Genomic DNA, 26259 nt, shown 5'->3' with positions numbered 1-26259 from the left:
TCATCTAGTGACATCACTGCATAATTATTTTTAAATAACATTTAAAAAAAACATTTTTTTTTTATTTTTTTTTTCATTTTTTATTTTTTTTTGAATATTTTACTAATCACATAGTGATTAGAAAGCTGGGTTCCATTGACTTGCATGGTTGAATGCAGTGCCTGTATTCAACCTGCAAGTGGAGCCAGAGTTCTCTAGAGGGTCTGGAGACCGTCTAGCTAACTCTATCATCTTTATTGTTTATTTTCCCGGGCCGCCGCCATCTTGCTTGATGGCGAAGATCACCGGCAGCTGCGGCTGTGGCCGCTCTCCGGAGCGGTCACAGCCCATCCAAAGGTAAGTGTTTGGTGTCGCTGGATGCCTCCTGATCGAGGCATTCCAGCGACACCATTTAAGTTTAGGAGGCGATCGTCGATCGCCTCCTAAACGCTTTTAAAACGGGCGTCCGCCGCCATACAATGTATGGCGGCTGTTGACGCCCCGGGGAGGGGCCAGACATGGCCCCCGATGCCGATCTCGGCGTTACTGAATGCCTCGACATCGAGGCATTACAGTAACGCCGTTTAAGCGAAGAAAGTGATCGTTGATCACTTTCTAAGCTTATTTTATTTTATGACGGTTCAGGACCGTCAAAGGTCATTTAGCGACCTTCATGTCATGACGGTCCTGAACCGGCAAAGGTCGCGAAGGGGTTAAGAGGAAACAAACTTTTTTTTTTAAACGATAAACAGTATAGGGATAAATGGCATAATTCAGTGTGAGGGTTATCTGGGTAGCCAACAGCCTCACAGAGCTGCATCTCTAAATCACAATGTAGTCATTAAGGTGTTAAAAGAAGTTAGAAGAAGTTGTGCCTCTTCAACAATAAAAATAATCATTGCCTGCCAAAGCCTTGCGTATTAATAATGGCAAAGTCCATATTGGACTTGAAATTACAAAAATTTGAATGAATTGGAAGCTTCAAACAATTGATGCATGTGTTTGCAAGTGGAAGCAAACATTCTTCATTGGTTGTAGAATGTAGAAATTCAATACTTGGAGCAGGTTCAAAACCTAGAGGAGGCACACAATCAGCACCTGTTGCAAATACCAAAATTCCACCCAAAGTTGCTGAAGTTTGCCTCTCTGCATATAAAAAAAAACAACAAAAACACATTTTAAGTCTGAAATATATATAATCATATATTTATCATATTGTCCTGATTATAGACTGCAGCCTCTGGTGGTAGGAAAAAATAATAAAAAAACTATTTCAGAAATCTAACAATTTAAAAAGGCATCATTAATTACCTAAACGTTATTCATATTCATACATAAAAAAAATCTAAATTATTTTTAAAATCTAACACATTGAAACAATAAACAGTACTATAAATGTTATTACCTTCTACATCTTGAAGAAAATCTCTCCAGTAGCTCACGATTCTTTGTTCAACTAAAAATGCGTTGCTTCCTTTTTGTGAAAAACGAATTTGGAATAGATTATCTATAACATCAGCAGTAAGAGGCAATGGTTTATGACAGAACAATGGCAAAAATAAATTTGGATGAAGCTTAATTTGTTGAAGTATGCCTAAAGTTTCCAATCCTTTCAACAAGCTGAAATAGATAAAAAATAAAAATATTATTTTTTTAAATGCAAATGAAACTGTTTCTCAGGTACCTGGAAACCATACCCTTCAATATTTATCATGCCCATATACACATACTGTAATTGCTCAATGATAAGACCACCCAAAATGTTAATATTTAGGAAAAACAATAAAGTCTGAATATAAGACTACCCCATAGGAAAAAGTTTCACTAGTAAATATTAATTCACATGTAAATAGTTTTTTCATATTTAATAAAAACTATGATTTTTATTTCCTTTTATTTGCCACCCTGTCCCCCCAGTCTTGAAAACTTGCCTCACCGTTATGCACATCTTTCCCCAAGACTTGTCACTCTTTCCCCCATTAAGCTTAAGGCCAAACTTCTTCCATTAAGGTAAAAGGGAGACTTATTCCAACTCGGCTACTTTGGCCTTAAGTCTGAAATTCCCCCTTCAATTCCTTGAAATGAATTCCTTTTCATTAATAAAAGCCAACATTCTTTCACAAAAACAAAACTTGTTTTAGATTTTTAGGACATGTCATTTTAAACTTTCACTATGGCAAAGAGCTATAAACGAACCATGGTGTGCCTGATGTGTCTTACTATCCAACAAATAAACTACCTTGGTTTTGATTAGTTATGTTTAAAATTACATGTATTAAGTGTCACGGACTGGGTCCAAACAGATGACTGAAAGAACCCAGCGCGCCCGAAGATTGTATGCAGGAGTCACAGTGCAGTAGTGGAGTTGGACAGGGCCTGGTTACAGGGTGACTACACTCACCCAAGTGTTGAGCACCTAGGGTTGTGCAGCCAAACACCAGCGCCCTGATATAGCAGCGGTTGAAGTCCAGAATGAAGTAAAGTGATATCCTGCAGGCACCCTGGAGCAGGCATGAAACATATCACTAGAATCACGTGCAGGGAGTATGGAAGCTAAGCAAAGAATATAGCAGAAACATAACAAGCAAGGGACAGGGAGACCAGGCACGAAACATAACCAGACAAGATATACATGTTACAGGGTACTACAGTGAACCAGACAAGGAATAAACATTACTAGACAAGATATACATGATACAGGGCACAACAAAGGACAGGGAACAAGGCAAGGAACAAAAGGGAAGGAGTGAGGAGCCGGAATCCGTGGACGCTTCTCCTTTAAGCAAGGATAGGCCATATTAACTAGGACAAAGGAAGAGGAGAGAGGAACCAGAATCCTCAGATGATACAAGGAAGAAGGGCAAAGGTACATAAGAGACAAACAAACATGAATACAGGAACTAGTCTAAGACTGTTTGATAACTATTGGAGATTCCGTCACATCTTATGGCCATAGTATGCTTAGCCCACCACTACGCCAAAGTACTCCAATGACGGTGGGTCCTAACGCTAATCCCTGCTGACAGTGGTACGAAACAAACCAAACATGTAATCAAAACACATAGCACTGAGACATACCTTAGACTGCAGACTGAGACAAACAGAACACATAGGTGGGGCACACCTTATAAAGGAAACAGAGCTGAAGCAGAAGCAAGGAATGGAAGATCAGAACAGAGCAAAAGGAAATCCAGGAATGGATCGAAGCAAAACAGAGAAACTAAAGCAAGACAGATATGCAGCTCCGCAGCCTGGGCAGAACGTGACATAAAGAACATACAAATAAACAGGATAATTATTTTAATTTAAAAATGTAAAACTAAATTTATTATACTTTAACATATGCTTACCTTTCGAATGGGCCTCTAACTAATGAATTACATTGAACATTAGTAAATCTTTTACTAACCAGTTCTTATCATTTAGGACTTTCACTGTCCTTAAACAGCCAGCATTTGTTCAAAAATCTAGATTTTCATTAATCAAAGTCTTCAGTTCTTCAATAGTAGAACAATCTGCAAACTGTTTATATGAAATAAGAGACCATAAGACAATAAAATAGAACAACTCATATAATGGTATATAATATATATTAAAATGTATCAATTTATTTAACTTAAGTTATAAAAAATAATAAATCAAATTTAATTGGAAAAAAATATGTTTCAAAATTTACCTTTTTAATTTTTGATGCAATTTCAAAATCACAAACATCATCCAAAGACGGTTTAATTGTTTCGGGACCATTGAATACTTTTGAATAACATCTAGGGAAAAAAAACAGGAGAAGGACCACCATGAACCAACGAAATTGAAATAAATCTTCCAGTATCAAAATAACAGTTTTCACGGATTCTTAAAAAATATGTAATTGCAATATAAGTATTTAAGATCAAATTAATAATCTACAGGTTACTATATTATAGGTTGTTTTTTCAGATTTTTGGAAGAATCAGATCCTTCAAAAAGACTCGATTCCGAGATGTAGCCCATCAGGAGTCTAAAAAACTCTCTCCTGGGACCGCCCAGATCCACTGCTTCTTCAATTTTACCCGAATCATCTGAAAACTTAACTGAAATTTTGTTGTTTGGACAAAATTAACTTCTTCTCAGACCTCTTACAGCACCTTCCCATACATTATTTCGATTAATATTGAACTTTGAGGTATTCATTTTATTTATTTTTTGGGAGATATCTTGTAGAATTTCAGCAGCAGAGCGTTGTTCAGTTAAGTCCACACTGTAAAAAAAACAGATAAAACAATATTTTTGTTTATAATATTGTAAATGTAAAATTATAGAATTAGAGCTTTATCAACGAGAAGATGAAACATTAAATAAAAAATATGCCTTAAAGAAATAATTAACAATATAAATTGATTAGTACATGTTCAAATATAAAACTTACTTGTATTGATCCTGAAGACTTGACTGAATTGCCAAATTAATATCATCAGAGATATCTGACTCCGTATCTGATTCTAAACACTCCACGTATTGATTATAAATAAAATGTGGGGATAAAGTAAAATCATCAGATCTTTCATTTGCAATTTGTAAAGATGTAATTGATGAATCAAATTGTTTGAAATTCTTCAACTGTGTAGTGTCTGAAGATTTTTGAGCCATTTCACTAATGTAATTGTCAAGGGGTAGTGATACACAAGAACTGTTTGGAATTTCATAGTACGCATTCAAAAGAGAAGTATTGCGATTTTCATCAAAATTTGAAGCCAATGCAAAACTGGATGATTCTGTGTCCTTTTGTATAAGATTTTCCCCTGTTGCTGTAAAATTACTTGGAAATGTATTGATTGATTCACTGTGTTCCTTAGCAATGTGTCTTGGATTATTATTTGAATCATCAACATCAGACAAAATGTCAAAATTATCTATATTAGATGCGTCAGTATTTTCAAGTATTTCCTCCTAAAATGAATAATTTTAAAATAAATATATATTAATATAAATAAAAGACCATCCACAAATATACAACTGATGCAAAGAAATATAAAAACAAAACAAAACAACAATATACTAGATAAAAGACAAAGACTAAAAAAATTGAGGCTCTAAAGTATAGTGAACTGAGTGGCATTCTATAAATGTGTCCATCCACACACACAGAAAAGGAAGAAGAAAGTGGATGGATGCAGAAGCCACATGTCATTAGCTAATTTGGGTACGGGATTTAGGCATTCCAAAGAATATCCTCCTAAAGAATGAATGAAAAATACAAGAAAAATACCCTGGAAGCAGGGATCTACCTGCAGCAGTTCAAAGTACAACTAAATATGGGAGGTACCTTGTAATGACTGACAAGGGAACAGGCAGTTCATTGAACTATTAAAATAATCTATGTAGAGAATAAACTGGAGCAGTTTCATCAAAATATGCCATAACACAAACAGAATAGGGGTAATTATTTTCAAATAACTAAAATAAATATGAAAACACAAATACTCACAAATAATTTTCTAGATGGCCTCAAATATATAGATTTTTGATGGTAGACTTTATGTATCATTAATGCTGTCAATTCTTTATCATCAGTCAGATTAGGAATGACCAGTTTATTACCACAAGGCATTAAGAACTGTAAACTGTAAAACCAAAGTAGAAAACATGAAAGGGGAAAAACGACTATGAAGGATTTATAAAATTCAAAGAACTTACAAAGCAAATAAATTTACTGATATTAAATTAAAACGTACCTTACATCATCAGGAATTTTACAACCAAATGATTGGCGTATTTTTTCAAGAACCGTTCTGTTATCCCAGTCCTTATTAAGCCCAAAAGCACTTAAAATATGCCCCCTTTCATAGAGGATATGTTTCATTCATCAGGGCCATCTAATAAAATCAAATCCTTGTTGAAAACTGGGAAAACTTTGTTGGTGGTAGGGATTTTGCACCTATAAATGAAAAGACTTTAAAAGCTAATATATAAAAGAAATAAAGCAAGTTTTCCACTAATGTATGAGCTACATTACCTTTTATTGTTTACATTTGAATTCCAACTTCCCACATTTTTTCTAAGGAAATATCTTGTGCCTTGATGAAAATTAGTAGATTGTCTTGATGGCCTAAAAAGACTACTTAACTCTGCAGAAGTTGAACTATGTGCAGTAGCTTGAGATGGCCTTTGCCTATCAAGTACCGTATTTAAAACATCCTGCAAATCAGATCTCTCCAAAAGTTCACCAACCAAACCTTCGGCCTTTGTTAAATCCATCTGAAATGTAAATTTAAAATACATTTTTCAGGGTAAAAGCAATATTTAATAATTCCATTAATTCCAAATGTAAGCCATCTAGGTCAAAGGTAGAAAACATTACCAATTCACACGCTCTAACTTACAAATTGCCAAACACTCAGTCACACACTGAAGCACTGACTTACACTTTACAACTCACTCAGGGATGTACAATGTCAATCCCTGATTTTTACTCTGCCACTTATACGCGGTTACTCCTTAATGCACACAGTGAATCTATACGGTCAACCCAATATACTCCGAATTGGATTTAGGTGGGGCACTTTAGCTAAATTTCACAAATATCTGAAATTTGGCTACTCAATATCACTGCATTCGGGTCCGAATCGGCGGTTCAGAAACCAAAGCATCAGAGGCATTCGGGCCATTTTCTTTATAAAAAGCATACAATTTTGGCTACCTGATATGTGCTGAAAGTGCTCCGTATTCAGGAACTATTCACAAAATTCACCCATTTCAATTCTCATGATCTGATCATGAGAATTGAATGGAAAAGTGTTAAAGTAAACCTATTTTAAACACAAATATTTATATACTATTGTAATTTATGAATTTTATATACTGTAAGTACACACACACACATTTGTTTTAATGCGTATAATACAAAGTTATTATTGTTTATTAATATTCATTAATATTTTTTTTACTACAGGTGCACAAACTCCAGTAACTGATCCCTGCTGAAGCTGCTGATTTGTTCACATTCATGCACATATTGCTATATAAGGCATAAAGGGGCTATAAGGCATATCAGGGGGACACAGTGGCATATAGGGGGTAAAAGGCATATCAGGGGACTCGAGTGGCATATAGGAGGTATAAGGGATATCAGGGGGCACAGTGGCATCTGGCATATAGGAGGGTATTGTCAGGCACAGCGTAGAATAGCACCTGTAATCAGGTAGAACAGCGTGTGCAAGTCCAATAGACAGATCACAAAAGTCCAGCACAGAATAGCCAATAAGCAAGCCGAGGTCAGGAAGCCAGAAGTCAGGATCGTTGCAGGGTAAGCCGAGGTCAGGAAGCCAGAAGTCAGAGTCGTCGTGAGGGAAGCCAGAGTCAAACGCCAGGAACACAGGTACAGGAACAAGCCGAGTCGGTAACAGGAAATCACAAGGGAACGCTAACTGAGGAGACACTATACAAGATAGGTACGACCATCAGAAGGCAAAGCTGGAAGGTTTCTGAGGCTCTTAAATAGGCAGAGGAAGTCCAGGCACTAATTAGCGTTCTCCCGCCAAATTTTCAAAATGCCGTTACGTCACTTCCGGTCCATGGCCATCTTGGGATTGACGAGATCGCAAGTTTCTAAAAGGACCGGTAGTACCGGCTGGCGCCACTAGGTGGCGTGCAGAAGAACGTGTGCAAGCGGCAGGTCCGGACCTGGCTCCGGTAGGTGGCGGCTGCCGTGCGGAGTTGCAGGGTCTTCCCCGTCCTCGCGGCGGCGGAAGCTGTCTCGCGGAGGCGGGAGGTCTCCATCTTCTCCGCGGCGGCTGAGGCTGCTGTGCTGAGGCGGGGGTTCTTAAATTTATATTTACTAGTAAAACTTTTTTTGATAGTTTGGTAAAACTTTAAGAAATAATGTGTTTTGGGTTCTTGCAACTTAAAAATGTAGCTTTAATTATTATGTCAGTAATATAAGAAGGCGAATAGAGAAATGCCATTGTGATAGAGATAAAAGTGTTAATAACATCTTAATGTAAATTATGTTTTTATAATTTAAATAAACAAAAAATTTGCATATTTGGTTTTTTTTATCCGATTAATCGGATTGCAGCCCTAGATCTTACCCAACAAACCACTTCATTTTCATTATGATCTGCTCTTGGCTGGTTCCCTGGCTGTCCTCACTGCAGAGTGGTTACTTGCTGGGTAACTGCTCTGCACAATAATGCTAAATCTCAGGACTTTGTGTGTCCATATATTTGCATTGTGTCTTTATGCATGTGTCTTGGTGTTTAAATCAAAATGAGGTTTAGTAATGCACTACATACCTTTTAAAATTAAACTTCAAAGTATTTGAAAGACTGTCAAAATAAAAAAATTAAAAAAGAATTAAAAAAACATCACAAGGATCCTGGTGGGGAAAAAACACTTAAAACAATGAAACATCACAAGGTCTCAATTATAAACACCTATTAAACTTATATTTAATACCTATATGTGTCCTACATTTGTGTCCCCATGCATACATGTTTGTATTGTCTTGCTGTGTATGTCCCTTTATATATTTGTTCATAATGTGTCCTCCCATGCGTCTCTATGTATGTGCTCCTATGCTTGTAGGACTTCTGTGTATCCTTCTGTGTGTTTCCCAATGTGTGCCCCTATGTTTGTATTGTTTCCTTGTGTGCATCCTTCTGTTTACCCCTATAATTATATTAGGCCCCTGTGTATATGTATTGCTAATTTTGTCTATGTGTCCCTTGTGTTATTTTTGTTTTGTGTCCCTCTATGTATTCCAGTTTCCCCATGTTTCTATGTGTATCTCCTTCTGTGTCCACCTGTTTATCATAAAGTTTGTATTGTGTACCTATCTTTGTGTGTCCATGTGTTTTTATAGCGTGTTCCTCCATGTCCCTGTGTTTGTATGTCCCTCTTCATGTCCCCCTGTTGGTCCCTATATCCAACTGTGTGTACTGTTTTGTTTTCTGTAATGAATCAGTGATGGTTAATTAATGCACCACATACCTTTCAGAAATAATATTCAATGTGTCTAGAATTTTGTAAATGTTCCAAAAATCTGAAAAAAATCCCACACTGAGCCTGAAAAGAAAAAGAGAATTAAAAAAGCAACATAACAAGAAGGGCTCAATAACAGCCAATTTCCAAAAATGTTGACCCCAAAGTTTACTATTAATCCCACAATTTGAAAGCCAAGTCATTAAATTTTTAACAAACAAAAAAATCAAACCCACATTACACCCCCTTTTTAATGAAAAAAAAAATAATGAAATGTAAAAAAACCTGGACTGATAAAAAAAAACACTCATGTTATCATACACATTATACACCTTAAAAAACACAAGTTCCTCCATCCCCAAAACAATTAATCCCACAACAGACCATCTCAAAGCAACACATCCACATGTAACCCCACGAGCCCCAAAAATCACAATAATTCCAACATTAATCCCACATGCCCCAAAAAGATTAAAACAAGCAAGCCCCCATCTCACCCCAGAACCCCCATCCAAAAACTCACATGACAGCATTAAAATCCCAGACCATATAATTGCCATATATACACAACAGAGTGAAACATCTAAGAATAACCCCCCAGCTCATTAAACATCCCCCTCCAACCTAAAGAAATGAACACCTCTTCCAAAAAACCTTACTCACCTCCTATTAGCCTAACCACTGTACATATCAAAATAACAACCCCAACTCTGCCCCCTCAAAAAAAGATCCCACAACAGAAGCCTCCAAACCACATGTAATACAAACAAAATCCCATATGAGTCCCACATACCCAAAATAACCTCTTATCAATGAGTTGTAGTAGGCAGATATCCCTAGCCTGGGGACGTACTAAACAGCATATTGGGATGATGGGATGATGGGATGATTGGCTGCAATGCTCAGCACTATCAATAGGTGTCAGTACACATTTTACACTCATGGTAAATCAAAGCATGTTCTTTTAGGTAGTTCTTGATAATAAATTGCCACAAATACATTGCAAAAAGAAGCTGCAAATGTTTAACTATTTACTTGCTGAAATATATAAAGTTTTATAACGGTATCATGGTAAATTCTATAGAAATACCGTAATAGAAAAATGTTATGTAATCAAAATATTGATTTAATATGGTACATGTATGTGCAAACACCATATTTTACCTGTTTTGATTGGCACAATATGGGAATATATATTTTAAACATGGGGATTATGGGTGGAATATTATAGTTACACATACTGAGTAACACATTTGACCTGTTTCTGATAATAATATGGGAATATTATTTTCACATGGGGATTATGAGTGGAATATTATAGTTACACATGCTAAGGAACACATTTGACCCATTTCTGATAAAAATATGGGAATATTATTATTTTTACATGGGGATTATGGGTGGAATATTAGTTACACATGCTAAGGAACACATTTGACCCATTCCTGATAAGAATATGGGAATATTATTATTTTTACATGGGGATTATGGGTGGAATATTATTGTTACACATGCTAAGTAACATATTTGACCTGTTTCTGATAAGAATATGGGAATATTATTATTTTTACATGGGGATTATGGGTGGAATATTATGGTTACAGATGCCAAGGAACAAATCTGACCTTTTTCCGATAGGAATATGGAAGTATTATTATTTTTACATGGGGATTATGGGTGGCATATTATAGTTACACATGCTAAGTAACATATTTGACCAGTTTCTGATAAGAATATGGGTTTAATCTTTTTTTACATGGGGATAATGGGTGGAATATTATAGTTGTACATGCTAAGGAACATATTTGACCTTTTTCTGATAAGAATATGGGAATATAATTTTTTTTACATGGGGATTATGGGTGGAATATTATAGTTACACATACTGAGTAACACATTTGACCTGTTTCTGATAATAATATGGGAATATTATTTTCACATGGGGATTATGAGTGGAATATTATAGTTACACATGCTAAGGAACACATTTGACCTGTTTCTGATATGGCTATAAATATTTTTTTACATGGGGATTATGGGTGGAATATCATGGTTACCCGTGCCCAGTAACATATTTGTCCTGCCTCTGACAAAAATGTGGGTATAATCATTTTCTACATGGGGATTATGGGAGGAATAATATGCTTACACATTCATAGTAACATATTTGACCAGTTTCTGAGGCATGAGTAGGGGAAAATACAGTTGTTCAGTAAGCATGATAAATTGATTCCGTGTTTTCTGTAAGCCATTTATTGTGTTTGTTGTTATGATGGCCTTGGTATGGATATAATCTATACTGATTTTTTAAATACAACCTCCGTTTAAAAATATTTGGGCTAAAAAGCAATCTACATAAGTAGGGCCTCTGCAAATTGTGACCGTATAAAAACAGGTTGAGGGCTGATTTTTGTTGGCAAGGTTTAGACATTAATGGCTATGTGTTGAGTTATATTTGAAGGGACAGCGAATTTACACTGTTATACATGCTGTACTCTCACTACTTTACATTGTAGCAGAGTGTCATTTCTTAAGTATTGTCACATGAAAAGATATAATAAAATATTTACATAAATGTGAGGGGTTTACTCACTTGTGTGACATACTGTATATATATATATATATATATATATATATATAAAGCCCAGCCTCTGACTTACTAAGTATTCCCCTGATGCAACAGGTCCATTTGTAGGTTGTTGCTCTCCCACATTTCCTATAAATGTATTTAGTGTGTTTAAATGAAAGTATTACATTGGCTAAATTAAAGTGATTTTATGAGAAATTGCAGGGTGTTCCACAAAGCACAATACTGTGATTGTTTCACTGTATGAATTATTTTGTGAAATAATGTTCTTAAATCCATCAGACATGACAAAAAAGAGATCTGGAAAAAAAAAAATCATGCCACAAAAAGTGATGCGGGCCATGTATACATATTTTATCTTGCCACATGTAAAGTGACAGTATAACATCCATAACAGAAATATGTACAAAGGCTGCTTATTCTATATGTATTGTTATGCTGCATGTGCAGTATTTAAAACCTAGGACCAGGTAGGGACCTACCCCCTTAATTCTGGAGCTTGGTTAAAGAACCTTTCCCACTCACCTACTTTTTCATTGTCCATGCTATGTGCTTTTGCTTTTTTCTGTTTTTCTCTGTTTCAAACATTTATTTTACTCACATCGGTGATGAATTCCTCAGAGCCATCATGTAGCAGAGATCTAGGCGCAATGAGTGACATTTGGCATCCACTATGCTAGAGCTTTTGGGGTTGAAACTGCCTGCTGGGCTTTGCCTGGTAGCTGGATGAACGTTATGTGTTTTGGAATATTGTTAAGCTGTTGGGGATGTAATAAAGCTGTGACCATCACCACAAAACTGGTGTCATGTATTTTACTGTCTAAGGCATTAGATAGATGGAGCTTTAGCTTAAGTTTGGTTGCAAGGTCTAGCCCCAAGCAGTCATGTGTATACTCCTCACAAATAGACCTTACTTAATTTCATCTTTTATCTTTTATCTTCATCCACATCTCTGCAGACAGAACCTGGCATGAACTTTCACCAAAATAGCTGCCCTTCTGCTGATATCCTCTAGCCTGATCTTGGGGTGAGGAAGGACGTCACCAAAAGTTGACCCGAAGGACAATTGAAGCACACAGAAAATGAAAAAATGAAGCAGAGTTGGATGATGACCTGTAAGAGGGGAATCATGAAGACTGCTAATGCTGAATACGTAGCCTTAAACTCTTTCCTGTATTAAATTTAACATTTTTTACTCCAGTGGGGGATCAAGTCTCCTACTTGGCCATTCCAATGTATGTTACCTGAAATCCCATACAAGTGAAGGCAATGTAATATTTCTGTAGTAAACCCATGTTGTTTCTGATTATACAAACCATTTACTTCCAGATATTTAACGGTCCTACCTTTTAGCATGGTTATCATTATTTTCCAACTACTGATGTAAGCTTACTATACTTGGCCTAGTTTAGAAGTACTCCTTCCATTAGTGACTGGTTAAATAAGTGTTCTAGCGCTTTTGCCAGGCCACGTCAAAGCTTGTCTGTTTTTATTTTGGAGTATTCAAGTAGAACTTCTTCTTCCGCAAATGCAGCTGTTTCACATCTCACCCTATATCTTCCTCTCTAAAAACAGAAGTATTTTTTTATTTAGGCAGATTTTTATCCTGTTATATAATTCAATTAATTTGTCTTTAGCTTACTTATTCCACGTTTATGTTTTCCTCTCTCGCTTATATATCGCTTTATCACTACTCTGAAGTTAAGATCACTGTGTTTGAAGCCACTTATTTCTTCTCCCACAAAACTATACAGAAGGGAGGTTTATTTCAAAGGAGGAGCAATGTTAGAACAATAGGTCATAATCTAAACTAATAAAAAAAAATTATACAGTGCATTTAACACAACGCATTTCGACTTTATGTCTATTTCAAGTGTAATGTCCTCATCCTTAGGTTCCATATTTACAATGTGCCCAATGCTGGTTTTGGCACCAATTCCACAGACTTCCAGGTTCCGGTGCGCATTTTCCCTTGTTACACGCATCGTTTCGGCATATCCATTCATTTCTGTTAGGTCCTGGGTTCTGGTCCAATCTTCGACGTGTCCCTTCCGATCGGCTGTATTTTTGACTTATGAGTCCAATAAGGACATCACCTATTCTAAAGGTTCCTACAGAAGGCAGAGTCCGGTGGCCATTTTGGAAAAGGGCAAAAAAGGAAACACTAACAGGTACAATTCAAATTCAGTAATAGATCCAAAATTACATCTGTACAAATTAGTTAATATATAAATAAAACAAATATTTAGTCTTGTATAACAGATTGAGAATAATTCAACCCTTATTATTATATATCCTATTTCTAAAAGTTCACACTATTTGGTCCATATTAGGAAGAGTCTTCCCCATCACAAAAATTAATTGATTTTAAAATCTATATTTAAACCCCTAGGGCAGGGGTGTCCAAGTTTTCTGCAGTGGGTTACTTCATCAGAATTGTATACGTGTGAGGGCTGCACTCATTTTTCACTGTGAGAAAATATGGCCTTTAATAAGATATGCAGATTAAAATAAAGTAATTGACACAAAACCTTTACTTTTCCTCTCACTGATTTCTGGGCCTAGAAAGTTTTGTGACTACAAATTCAGGATTCTGGATAAGTAAAAATGAAATAGTTCTATTTATTCTAGGGATGCACCAAGTAAGTTACACACCAAAATTGTACAAAAAAATATAATAACAATGTTAATATATTGTTAACAGCAATCTCAGGCATACCCAGATTCCAGCATGTACTGGTTGGCTGGGCATGATAGGAGTAAATTACATAGTGGGCTGGTGGTGCCCCCTCTGTGCATTTTATTCAAACTATACCATCAGTGCTGGTGGGAAAAATAGTGGCACTTACATTTGCAATGACTAAATACAGTTTTTCAAGTTCAAAACTTAATTTTGACAGTACCATAGTAGAACCACATGTAGGAGACACAGAGACAGAGCATATTTTGGTTTAAAAGTAAAGTCTGTTTTACATAAAGAAACACTTGGTGAATCTGGTAATACTAACATATTAAGTCAATTTCCCAATCCCAAAAGTAGCAAAACAATACCAATCAAAATTTTAATGATAGGCAGATATAGGATCGAAAGCAAGGTAAAATTCAGGTAACAATGTATAGACATTTATTCTCCAATTGGCTAGGTGTCCCCCTCTGCTACCAACTTCTTTTATGGTGTAATGAGGCTAGCTACATATCATGCATAAAAAACATCTCCTCGACTAAGCCTTTTTCCATTTCAGCTCCCCATATCTCCCCATGCTACCAACTTCCTTTATGGTGTAATGGGGCTAGCTACATATCATGCATAAAGAACATGTCTCCTCAACTGAGCCTTTTTCCATTCCAGCTCCCCATAAATACCTAAACTTACATTCTTGATCATTAGCTTTTTTTGCAAAAAAAGGGTTTCTTTTCTGCATTCATTTTCTGTGATTTTATTTTATAGAGTGCCTTTTTTTACGTAGAAACATAACTCTTAGATCATTTCCAACTAAATCTCATTATTTTCACACATTCAGGAATATATGTTTTTATTGTATACTCCTTTTGTTCCTTCTAGACAGTCTCCTAGGACAAATAAAATGCAGTACACCTTTGCTTTCTTATTGAAATTTGAATGCACACTGTGTGATTGTCAGCCAATATTTCCCACTGTTGAAGTATTGCCTAAATTTCCCAGTGGTTAACAACTTAAAAGGTTTTCAAAAACAATTTTAGCAATCAAGAAACATAAGTTTATTGCAAAGTGTAAAAGACTATTGTAAAAAAAGGAAACTAGTTCTAAAATACATCACACATTGCACCATGTGACATACATAATATTTTAATGTTAACCTCTTTTAACCCCTTCAGGACCGATGTTGGCAAACTGCGTCTTCCCTTGAAGACTGCAGTTTTTTGTAAATATTTAAATTCTGTGCTCGTTAAGTACCTGGTTTAAAAGAGTCTTAGCAGAAGGGGGGCATGAGCTGTGTTACAAGCACCCTACACTTTAGATGAAGCCACAGTGCATTTCCCCCTCCCAAGTTGTTGTATAGTATTTGCATATAGCATGTAGCATATAGCAAATACTATAGTAGATAGTGTCAGACACCTTAGAGAGAATGCTAAAATGTTAATATTAAAGAGAGGTAATATTACAGTCATTATAGGCATTGAATGAGTTGGTCCTGCTATGGAAAAGTTGGCACGTTGTTTTAATATTATATACATATATAATGCTTGCAAGGAAGACCACTGGTGAACATTCAAATAATAATATAGAAGTTATACAACTAGCATTTAACCCCTTAAGGACCAGGCTGTTTTTTTTAATTTTTGTACCCTTCGTGACCAAAGCTGTTTTAACACTTTTGCTGTGCTCATGTTTAGCGGTAATTTTCTCCTTTTCCATTACGTTTACCCAGGCAAGTTATACTGTATATTGTTGTTTTTTTTTCAGGACGAAGAAGGGCTTTTGTCAGATACCATTTTTGATCATATTTAATTTCCTATAAAAAAAACATCAACACATTACAGCAACATCATGTTAAGGAAGAAACCTTTTTAAGCTTGTTTAATGCCACGACGTGCCAGGCACATCATTGTTCGTTAAGTGACTGCTTTTCTGTGGCGTGCCTGGCATGTCATTGAACGTTAAGGGGTTAAAGTATTGACACTATTTACAGCTCTACAGAATGTATGCAAATAATAGTGCTCTTTCAAAGGCTCATCCAACATGTTTGTGTAACTAAGTAGAGTTTGTTTGATGTTTAGCTAATTGTCGTAGAAAGAACAGTCCTTTAAACTTTGTGAATGTGTAAAACTACAAGTAGTCTTTAATCTTTGTGAATCTTGCTTGATATCTATGTGATGTAATACTATCTATAAAAATTGTGTTTTTCTCTGTATGCATTGTTACATCATTTTACAGCATTTTCTTGTTATTTCTATTAAGTGAATCTATAAAATGCATTCAATGTTTCTTATGCTAAAAAAGTGCCATTTTTCTGGCAGCTACTAGCGTAGTCTTCTTTTCATCCTCCTGCATAGGGACTGTATCGCAGAAAACAACATGACATCAGAACAACTTGTGACAGAGAAAAATCTAAACATTTCCGGACAGCCACAAGAATTAACCTAAGTCCTGGTCAACGGCAGATCCAGACACTCATTAACACACAGACAGACGTCCACACCAACACATCCGGACACTCAGGGCAGGTGCTATCTATAAGCAAGGTATGTGCCAGCCTAGACTGCAGATCTACTGGGGGCGCACCACAAGTAGGGTGACCACATATCCCAGATAACCCCAGACAGTCACTCAATTTGAGGCACTGTCTTGGGACAATGTAGTGTCCCAGAATGTGTCCCCCTACATGCTCCACTGACCACTTTCGCAGACCTGTCTTCTTTTCCGCAGCTCTGCTTTTTCTCTTGCCTCTTCTATCTTCTTTCTTTGTCCGCTTCTTCCTGGTATCCGCTATGTGGACAGCCTCTCAACTAGCCCCAGCCAGACCATGCACAATCCCAGAAGGAGACACATCTGGTCACTGAACTGCTGGTTCAAGGGCAAGGTATCTAGTTTGGCAGACATATCTGCCCTCATCCAAAGGTTGCTGACCAGGTGCTGTCCTTTAACCTTAGAATAAAGTGCATGCTGTCCCCTAACCTCAGAATAAAAGTTATGCCCCCCCCAGCCTCAGAATAAAGTTCATATCGTCCTCTAACCTCAAAATAAAGTTTATGCTGCACCCCTTACCTTAATATAAAGTGTATGCTGTCTCCTTGCCTCAAAATAAAATGTATGCTGTCCCCTTAACCTTAGAATAAAATTGATGCTGTTCCCTAACATCACAACAATGTTTGCTCTACTCCCCTTAACCATGGAATAAGGTTTATGCAGTCCCCTAACCTTGAAATAAAGCTTATGCTGTTCCTTTAACCTGTGAACAAAATTGATGCTGTCCCCTTACCTCAAAATAAAAGTTGTTTATGTCCCCCTAAAGTTTATGGAGCCCCCCCCCAAATATTAGAAAAAATGGATCGTCCGGAGTAAAAAAGGCTATTGGGTCGTAGGACCAGGCGTTGGCAGATGGACACATCCAGCTACTTGACTGAATCCCACCCTGCCAATATTAGAAATTCTCAAGAGAACGGAAGGAGCCGTGGCAGCAGAGGTAGGCAGAAAGGCACAAGGCAAGCTCTACCAGACATAGACATCCAGACTGTAAAGGATTAAATGAATCCCCCAGAGGGGGCATTGAGGCATATCCAGCCTCAAGGACATTACCACGCAGGGCAGGGTACAGGGCAGGGTACAGGGCAGGCACTGGCAGTTAGACACACCCAGATTGGACAAAATTTCTCCTAATATCAGAAAAAGGAAATGACCCTCAGGGTAAAGGCTGAGCTGCAACGGCAGAGAAAAGGACACATTCAGAAGAGAGACTATGAAAAAACAAAAAAATGTTTCATACTCTGTTGTGTGTCTGTTATATCTGCCTAGAACTAAGCCTCCACACCGCTGGGATCATCCAAATCCCAATGTGCTTATCTTGGGCTCAACCACTTCCTTGGCGATTCAGGACAAAGAACTTGGTGTGTGCTCCTGGGCAGATTGGACATTTGGTAGTTTAGGTGAACAAGATTTTAGCACTACTACAGCGAGGATGTTTGGAACTATTCGTGCTACTGCTGCTACATGCGGTTTGTGTTAGTTGTTAGATACCGAGGATTATCTGACTACTTTTTTATATACGCCTGTCACCACCTGTTCCCAAGCCACCAAAACTGGAATAGTTCCGTCTCACAGACATTTAAAAATAGACTGTAGTTGCTGGTAAAAAGGTCCCCTACCTGCCTACGTTATCCATAACGTTAATGATTTATTCATTATTTTGTGTTGCCCACAAAGATTCGCTGGTAGCTTTAATGTGCAGCTGTCTTCAAGAACAGTGTTTTACCAAGATTTGACTGGGATTAAAATTAAGATGCATGCCCCAAAACACATATGAGTGTCGGAAGATCCATCAGAAACTAAAAAAACAAAACAACCAAAATATTGGCAACAAAGACTACAATGATCAGTCTTACTAGACTATAACAGGATGGAGTCCCATCACCCAATCCTCTCCTTAGCCCCTCTGTGGCCGCCCCCTACTCTGAATAAATCGGTAACATATTCTGCACGCGGAAAGCCGTTAAAAATTTTCGACAGAGTGCCATAAATTGTTATTTAGATAGCACCTTACCATCCCTACCATCCCTATGAACTGGCAAAGAGGTAAACCCCGTGGAGAGGCTGCGTCGGGCACAACTCACTGCCCCAAATTTTACCAGAACAGCACCTGAAATCTCTAACATTCCAAGTCAGTCTTGGAATGACACACTCTGATTGAGATATAGTCCTCCTAAAATATCCTGGAGCACTAGGCAGCTGACCCACCGACAAACTTCCCTGGAAAAGTTTTCCCTGGGTTAATGGCTAATGGCTAATCAGCTAATTACACGGCAGCAACTCAATGCATTTAGGCATGTAAACATAGTCAAGACAACTTCAAACCGAGTATCAGAATAGGGAAGAAAGGGGATTCAAGTGACTTTGAACATAGAAACATAGAAAGTGACGGCAGATAAGAACCAGTAGGTCCATCCAGTCTGCCCAACCTCTGAGTACTTTTTAGTACCTGCCCTTATCCTATATCTAGCTTGGCCTTATGCCTATCCCATTTCTTGCTTAAATGCCTTTACAGTATTTAAATCTACCACTTCTGCTTGAAGGCTATTCCATGCGTCCACTACCCTTTCCGTAAAGTAATATTTTCTGATGTTACCATTAAACCTTTGCCCCTCTAGCTTATGGCTATGTCCTCTTGTTGTGGTAGTATTTCTCCTTTTAAATAAACTATCTTCCTTTACCTTGTTGATTACCTTTAAGTATTTAAATGTTTCTATCATATCAGAGTAATGTCTGACTGCTGTAAGGACAGATATCTCTTTTACCACCCATTCAAGAAAAGTGCTGATTGTCTCAAAATACTCACAGAAGATTATGGGAGGCAGCAGTCCACGTAAAGCCCCCTGTTGTACGCTAAAAGGTGGAAGCCCCCTTGCCACAATCCTGCACCCAATGGGCCGCTTGATCAAAGAATGCATGTGAGAACTGGCTCTATTCAGGGGCAATGTTTGGGTTTTTGGAGAACTGGGCAGACTTTGCAGTCGGCTACAGACTCTACAGCAGGGATGGACTGCACCTCAATGAGGAGGGGGCTGCAGTTCTAGGGGAGAGGTTGGCTAGGGGAATTTAGGATCTTTTAAACTAGGTTCTGGGGGGGGAGGATAAATATAGAAATGAAGTGCTAGCTAGAGTAGACTCAGAAGGGGATCTAGCTATGGGAAAAGGGGGTGAGAGCACTGGTGGGGTTAGCACAGACAATATGGTGTTACATAGTACAAAACCTGCTGTCAAGAATTATTTGTCAACTGTTACACCAGAAATGGGTAGTGACCTTAAATGTCTTTTAGCAAATGCGAGAAGCTTGGCAAACAAAATGGGTGAGCTGGAAATATTGGTAAGTAATGAACAATATGACTTGATGGGTATCACGGAAACGTGGTGGGATGATACATATGACTGGTCAGTAAACTTACAAGGATATTCACTTTTTAGAAGGGACAGAGTAAATAGAAAAGGGGGAGGGATTTGTTTATATGCAAACCCTAAACTTAAGCCCAGTATTAAGGAAGATGTGCATGATGACAGTAGTAATGTGGAGACGCTGTGAGTAGAGATTAACCTAGATAGTAAGAAGAGTCACACACTACTTGTGGGTGTATGCTACAAGCCACCCAACATTAGCAATGAGGGGGAAGATCAACTGCTATTTCAAATTGAAAAGGCTGCATATAGAAATGAAGTTTTGATCATGGAGATTTTAATTACCCAGATATAGATTGGAATAGTGGAACTTGTTCCACTAAGGGCAGCAAGTTTCTGAACCTGCTTAATGACCAATTTATGTCGCAATTAGTAGAGACCCCAACCAGAATGGATGCCTGTCTAGATCTGGTAACAACTAACAATGAGGAACTTATCTCAAACATTAAAGTAAGAGAACACTTGGGAAATAGTGACCATAACATGGTTTCATTTGAGATTAATTCCAAAAAGCAAATGGGTAACTGCTCTACCAAAACTCTTAATTTCAGAAGGGCAAACTTTGACAGGCTAAGGTCCACCTTGGAATGTATAGACTGGGATGGATTGTTCTCTGGGTTAAACACAGAGGACAAATGGAATACCTTTAAGCACATATTACAAAGTTACACATCCCAATATATACCTATGGGAAACAAATACAAAAGAAACAAATCAAAACCAATGTGGCTTACCTGGAAAGTAAAACGTGAAATAAGGAATAAACAATTGGCATTTAAGCATTATAAAAGCAAGGGGTCGGTAGTATCATTTATGGCATGCAAAGATGCCAACAAAGCCTGCAAAAAGGAGATTAAAATGGCTAAACTAGAAAATGAGAAACTTATTGCCAAGGAAAGTAAAACCAATCCCAAGAAATTTTTCAAGTATGTGAATGGAAAAAAGTTAAAGGTAGAGAATGTTGGTACGTTATTATCTGAAACTGGAAATTTGGTTAGTGAGGACAGAGAGAAAGCCGACATGTTAAATGCTTTTTTTTCTTCTGTGTATACCAACGAAGAACCAATGACGGAGCCCCCGCTGGCTAATTTTAAGGAACCGTTGCAACAAACATGGGATTGGCTGACACAAGAAAAAGTGCTCAAGCAATTAAATACTGTTAAGGTAGACAAGGCCCCTGGACCGGATGGTATACACCCAAGGGTACTGAAGGAACTAAGCCTAATTCTGGCCCAGCCACTATTGCTAATCTTTAGGGATTCTTTCAGCTCGGGCATAGTTCCATTAGATTGGCGTGAGGCAGATGTGCCCATATTTAAAAAGGGATCAAAATCTCAACCGGGCAATTACAGGCCAGTAAGCTTAACATCGGTAGTGGGGAAATTATTTGAAGGGTTGCTAAAGGTATACATTCAAGATCATATCTTGATCCATAATCCAATTAGTAGAAGTCAACATGGATTTGTGAAAGACCGGTCTTGTCAAACCAACCTATTAGCATTCTATGAAGAAGTTAGTAAAAATATAGACCTGGGGTTGGCTGTAGATGTGATTTATCTGGACTTTGCCAAGGCGTTTGATACGGTTCCGCATAAAAGGCTACTCTATAAATTAACAGAAATAGGCTTAGGGGCGAATGTCTGTATGTGGATTAGAAATTGGCTAAAAGATAGAATGCAGAGGGTTGTTGAATGGATGTTTCTCAGCCTGTACGCAGGTATTAAGTGGAGTGCCTCAGGGGTCTGTCCTCGGTCCTCTTCTTTTTAATTTATTTATAAATGATCTCCCAAGCTGCATTAATAGCCATGTCACAGTTTTTGCTGATGACAGAAAATTAGGCCGGGTAATTCAGACTAATCTTGATGTTTCTTCATTGCAGGAAGATCTAGACAGAGTTGGGGACTGGGCGTGCAAGTGGCAGATGAGGTTCAATATAGAGAAATGCAAAGTTATGCATTATGGTAAAAATAATAAAAATGCAACCTATTCTTTAAATGGAATATCCTTGGGGGAAACTACCAATGAGAAGGATTTAGGAATAACGGTTGACAACAGACTTGACAACAGCGCGCAATGCCAGCAAGCAGCTGCGAGGGCCAATAAGGTTTTGGCATGCATAAAAAGAGGTATTGATTCAAGGGAGGAGGATATCATCTTGCCTCTGTACAGGTCGTTGGTAAGACCTCACCTTGAATATGCGGTACAATTCTGGGCACCCGTCCTTAAAAAGTGAGGACAATTAAGGTATGGAATTCACTTCCAAGGGAGGTAGTGTTATCCAATACATTAGATACCTTCAAAAGGGGCCTCGATATTCTCTTAGAAAGGCACGATATACAGGGATATAAATAGAATAATATTAATATTTTAGAGCTTCTTGATCCAAGGAGAAATCCGATTGCCTCTTGGAGTCAAGAAGGAATTTTTTCCCCTGATGGCAAAATTCGAAGTAGCTTAATTAGGGTTTTTTTTGCCTTCTTTTGGATCAAGAATAGAAAGGTTAGGTAGAAGGGTTGAACTTGATGGACTTAGGTCTTTTTTCAACCTTATGAACTATGTAACTATGTAACAATGTTGTCATTGACAGAGCTACCCTTGGGGTATAAAAGGTTGTGTATGAGCCAGAACTTCCCTACCTCTTTCTTGGGTATAACCTCCAAGAGAGAAATCTGCAAATTAGGTTAAGTATCTCCCTTAGGAACCCCCACAGCCTGTGTCGTACTTTGTAAAACACGTTTTCCCCATCTGCATAGTACCTTATTGAATTTCCAGCAAAACTCTTTCTGAAAGTTTTGCGGCTATCCACAGAACTAAATGAGCACTCAATGGCACCTCAAAGCAAAAGTAAATGTCCCCTCTGGTGGAATTTGCCAGCCTAACTGACTCATGCATCACCCCAGCGGTTGAACCCCAGTCATGCTAGCTGGCTGAGAACTCATAATACTTGCTGCCACAACCACACTGTGTTTTTGACTCTGTGGAGCCCCTGACCGCTGCACACTTGACCACTGTGACAACTTGGACCCCCATACAGATGACGGATTCGCCCACTGGCTACCCAAAGCAAATATGCCTGTTAAAAGTTTGTGACAGAGCTTCCTTCACAGAGTAATCATGTAGTACCACAGCTCCACTAGTGTGAACTCATCAGTCTTTAACTCATCCAATGTCTGAAATTCAATACGAGTTAGTTTATAATACATCATATTATTCCTTTTACATGTAAGAGCTAGCCATTTGAAATCTCTTTCTACTAACTTCTGATATATATCTACTTCTGAAGTTTTACTATTGACTGGATAGAACCATAATTTAGGCTTAAGGCCTGTATACAGTCTATGGTTCAAATCTGTTTCAGATTGTAGTTATTGAAGAGAAGAAATATTATACATTTATCATGAAAAGTCAAACGAACAACTGTAGGAATATCTGTATTTAATGAAACCCAATTGAAACTATCAGTTGAGACATTATTAATCTCATTAGCTATAGCTTTTTCAAGTGGAGAAGAGACATCCATCTCCATAGTTTCACATGTAATATTATGCATGTGCGTGCATACATAGTTACATAGTTATATATGCTGAAAAAAGACATGCGTCCATCGTTCAGCCTTTCCTATATCTGTTAATTTGTTGCTGTTGATCCAAAAGAAGGCAAAAAACCAAGTTTGGGTCAACTAAAGTTCTGAAGAGATTACAATGTGGGGTATGTGAAAAGTAAAGTCCAAGTCCCAAAAGTCTAACATGTACTTCATTAAGGTTTTAATTCTAATTTAATTTATTCATTATGTTCATGATGTCCAATGCCAAATTGGTTTCACTTTCTGCTTGTTTGTATCAATATTGTCTGACTTTTTTCCCCCTTTTTATGCCCCCTCTCTTTTTTGAAAAGATTGCTGCAGAAAAAAACGGGATGTAACACCAACCATAACCTGTGAATTGAATGCATCTCCTCCAAACGTAGAGGACATCTTGGAAGCTGACAAAGAAGAATAGTCAGTCAAAGCATGACTTGGATGCTGAAGATTCTGTGGAATCCACTAAAGGAACCTGTTCTCTTATGTTTTAAAATAGACTTGGGATTCTGAAAGATCTAGTGATGAGCTCAAGCAAAAAGTTGCACCAAACTCCTAAAGATGTGTGATAGCGATAAAAACGAGATAAGTCCTGTGCTATCTTAAAGTTCAGTATGTAATATGTGCAAATAAATAAGCTATAAATACCATATTGGCTCAAATATAGGCCACGCCCGAATATAGGCACCCTTAAAGTTTGGTGCTATTTTAAAGAAAAATATATTTTTAAAGAAAAAATACACATTAGTGGAATGGAAAAACAGTATTTTATCTAATAAACAGGCAAACATGTATTTTAACATTTTTGGTATCTATCAGTTTGTCAGCATTTGTTATATATAGACAGAAAACCAATAGACATTTTAAGGTCACCCCCTTAATTCATAATGCACCTTACTTACTTGCACGCATGACAACCTCCGTTGCCGGCACTTCAGCCGGGGCTTCTATGATGGAGAAGCACCGGCGGAAGTGCCAGCAGCGGAGGATACCTATGCGTATTGCACATATGTTCACCTCCACTGCCGCCACTTCCGCTGGGGCTTCTATGGTGGAGCACCGGAAGGTTATGTCACGCCGGTGCTCCACCATAGAAGCCCGGCGGAAGTTCCAGCAGCGGAGGTTGTCTACGCACGTCGTGCAGACGTCCACTGCTGCCGGAGAGGAGGATCCAGGTCCCTTGCAGTGCTGCGGGGGATCTGGATCCTAACCCTGCTGCTTACCCGCAGCAGGGATAAATGTCCTGCGGTAAACCGCGAATATAGGGGGGGGGGAAGTGGTGGGGAGGAGTGGGGCCTGTATTCGGGCCAGTACGGTATGTGCAAATAGATCTGTGCTAGTAAATAAATAAATATATATCTTAATAAAAAAAAATTAATTTAAAAACCACTCATAAAGGAAGCTTCATTTAAATATATATACCAAGTATGTATGGAAATTGTGAAGAAGTTCACTGAACTCACATTTCTGTAGCACAAACAGTATCTAAGATACTAAGAGCTAGGCCTGGGACGTCTCTCTGTGACACTGGAGGGGCAGAACATCTCAGCAGGGGATAAAATTGTCTGCTTTTTGGAAAATCAGAGAACCTCTCCGAGAACCTCTCCTGGAACTTTCCATGGATTTGGAACATCACAGAAAATCATCAAAAACTCAACAGGGACCCATGAGCTATATTTTTTATAGTTTTTTTTGTGTTTCTCCTTGTTTATTTTTACAAACTGTGTCATATGCTGTGTGAATAGCTTGTTATCACCTTTGTCCATATTATTTTTGTGATATTCATCAGATTAAACTACATATTATATATTTCCATCTCCGTGCCCTGACCATGGAACCTTTGGCAATAGCCATTCAGGAGAACCCTAACATCCAGGGCTTTCCGTGTCAACAAGTTGAGATCAAAGTTAGCCTCTATTCAAATTACATTATTCAGTCTCTCACCAACCTCCCAGTGAGGCTTTTGCTAAAGGCAGCCAAGACCTGGATTGCAAGGAAGTCACATGTTTGATCAAGTGTGGTAATTGTGAGATAACTTCTACAGGGTTTCCTTGTGCCCTGCCCTTCCAGGACTCATACTAGGTACTCAGTGCACCTCCTTAAAACAATTCTACCAAGAAAAGCGGGCCTAAATTCATCCACAGTGATAAAAAAGAATCATTGCTAGCTATCACAAATGTTTGATTGCAGTTGTTGCCGCCAAGGGTGTCACACATCCATTTATTAGGTTTAGGGACATAATTGCTTTTTCACAAGGGTGATATAGGTTTTGATTAACTCTTTATATTCAATACATTGAATGATCACTTAATTTTGTGTTTACTCACGTTGCTTTTGTCTTATAATAAAATGAGTTGGATGATGTAAAACATTGAAATGTGCCAAATTCACAAAAATCAAGAAGGGGCAAATAACTTTTTGCAGCACTGTATGTGTCTACAACCCTTCCATACTGTTTAATCCTCATATCCAGACACTGTGCAAGAAAAAGGAAGATGGGGAAGGGGGCTA

The sequence above is a fragment of the Spea bombifrons genome, chromosome 4 (genome assembly GCF_027358695.1).
Source record: "Spea bombifrons isolate aSpeBom1 chromosome 4, aSpeBom1.2.pri, whole genome shotgun sequence".
NCBI classification, from domain to species: domain Eukaryota; kingdom Metazoa; phylum Chordata; class Amphibia; order Anura; family Pelobatidae; genus Spea; species Spea bombifrons.
Note: the sequence above shows the minus strand (reverse complement) of the source record.